The sequence below is a fragment of the Amphimedon queenslandica genome, unplaced genomic scaffold, assembly GCF_000090795.2.
Source record: "Amphimedon queenslandica unplaced genomic scaffold, v1.1 AMPQUscaffold_13159, whole genome shotgun sequence".
NCBI classification, from domain to species: Eukaryota; Metazoa; Porifera; class Demospongiae; order Haplosclerida; family Niphatidae; genus Amphimedon; species Amphimedon queenslandica.
In genome coordinates, this window is record NW_003546605.1 from 55,672 (window position 1) to 57,767 (window position 2,096).

Sequence of the window (2,096 nt, forward strand, 5' to 3'; positions counted from 1 at the left end):
GAAAAAGAGAGGGTAAGGAAACAAGACCCAGCAGCTGAAAAGAGAAGTTTGTCAAAAAGAAGTGAGTCGATAACATGCAATAAAGGCTTTTGAGTTATGGTAGGTGAAAAGCCCTCTAAAAAGTTAATTTTTAGAAGGCCTCACAGAACAAAATATTATGAAAGGAGACTTAAACAAGAAGGTGCACTATAAAACCATTCACGCAACGTCATGAAATTGCTTCCGTCGATCACAGTATAAAACGAGGTGCCCTGGGCACAATATGGCGGCCAGATTGAATGAAATTTGAAAATAACAAAATGGCTCCCGCACTGGCACTGTTCTTATCATGGCTCAATCACTAGAAAAACGCATTATAAAAACATTAAAATTAGCAAAGGTGAGAGAGTTAACCTACAAGCACACCTAGAAAGCATAGCAAGGAGAGAAATGGTATAATTGACTTGAAGTAATAATTTTACATTATTATCAAATATTATATTGTATATTCTGAAAAATCTGCCAACAGCCTAAGAAACACGGTCAATGATGCTCTCAGGCAGGTAATAAGTGATAGTGGCAAGGGAATAGCCCTCACTACTACACAGAAAACCAGCCCAAGAACCGCCACCACTGGGACCAGACGCCCTGCCGACTACCATATATCAGCCACCATCATCAAGTATAAGTGGCTCCAGCAAAAGACCCCAACATGGTCCTCATTCAGATCCTGGTACTGGTAGCAGTTGTAACATTCAACGATCTACTGGAAGAAGTATATACAAAAATATTATTCTAAATTTTTAAAAATATAAACATTATGTATATAGGGTTGAATAGATATTGGGATGGTGAGGAGCCTCCTGTATCTGTGTACCTCTTCCCAACTGTGCCCAGTGATGCCGAAAAAAATATGGCAGTACTGTGATGGTAATATACCAGTACAAGAAAAATGCTAGTACGAGCCTAAAAATATTAATGCCACCATATGATTACTTAACATTACAAATAATACATACTTCTGTATCTAGTAACTAATAAACTTGAGTTACGATTACAGGACTCACAACTGGGATTGAATCGAAATTCAGCACAAATCACATGACGATCTAAAATTATGAATAGTTTTGATGATGTTGATAATAATAGTAATAATAATAATAATACTAACAAAGAATACCTGTCTGTAACTGATCATCCTTCAGTCAACCATGCCACACTAACACTAATGTATGTTTCCCAACAGCCGATCCTATATCTATGCACAAAATGGCTGCTCTTTGTCCCCATCACCCATACCTTATTTATATATAATCACTAATTTAAACACATTATAACTACCTGAAGTATTGAGCATAGCAGAAGAACTACTAGTATCATGTGATACAGCCTCAGAATGATTCTCTTTTTAAACTAAATCGGCGAGTAAATGAGACAGCAGTTCCAGCGCCTTCTTTTAGTGCCTAAAGACCCCTTAACTCGATCAGGCCTAACTAGAACTGGTCCTTGTCTTGTTTGAGAGTAAAATGGAAGTCCATTTGGTACCAAAACCCCTTTCTTCCTGCGTTTTTCCTTGAAGAAGCAACACCATCTAGAGCCAACATTTTTACACGTGAATAAAACGGAAGCCACCATGCCCAGGGCCCCGCCTTTTATACCGCACCTTCTCGTTTAAGACGGAGGGACAGAGAGACAGGTAAGTGACTTAATCAGTTTACAGGAAGCATAAACAGAAGTAATAACATGGCAGAAGCGAGATGACCAGCCTGCCTGACACCAAGACCATCTAATTGAACAGGGAGAGAGGCCTTTAGGTGATACATAAGGAAATAGACCCTGCAACCAGATCAGAAAGGGAGGAAAACATAAGATTATCGAAAGTCTTGGTAACAGAGTAGTAGTAAGAAGAATGCAGCTGAACTCATGGAGACTGAGGCAGGCATGCAGAATCGTCTATGCTGAGTGGGCATTTTTAGCTTTGGGGAGGAGGCAAACATAATTCCTGATTGTATCAATCCTATCATTAAGCTTGGCTAAACAAAAATCCTGCGACCCAATTGGGGATTCAAGGAGAATGAAACCCTCCAAAGAGGATGGAATGTCATCAGAAATGTGAG

At 39.3% G+C, this 2,096-nt stretch overlaps 2 long non-coding RNA genes across 2 annotated transcripts; one reads left to right on the plus strand and one right to left on the minus strand.

Annotated features, from left to right (window-relative positions):
- The first annotated feature begins 352 nt into the window (after positions 1-352).
- LOC109584843 (uncharacterized) lies at positions 353-883 on the plus strand. Its single transcript, XR_002186196.1, has 2 exons — positions 353-754; positions 810-883. It is a non-coding gene; the product is annotated as an uncharacterized LOC109584843 (long non-coding RNA).
- Positions 884-907: 24 nt separating this feature from the next.
- On the minus strand, positions 908-1,460 carry LOC109584844 (uncharacterized). The gene is made up of 3 exons (XR_002186197.1): positions 1,160-1,460; positions 999-1,088; positions 908-945 (listed from the first exon to the last, which is right to left on the minus strand). It is a non-coding gene; the product is annotated as an uncharacterized LOC109584844 (long non-coding RNA).
- Between the last annotated feature and the right edge of the window lie 636 nt (positions 1,461-2,096).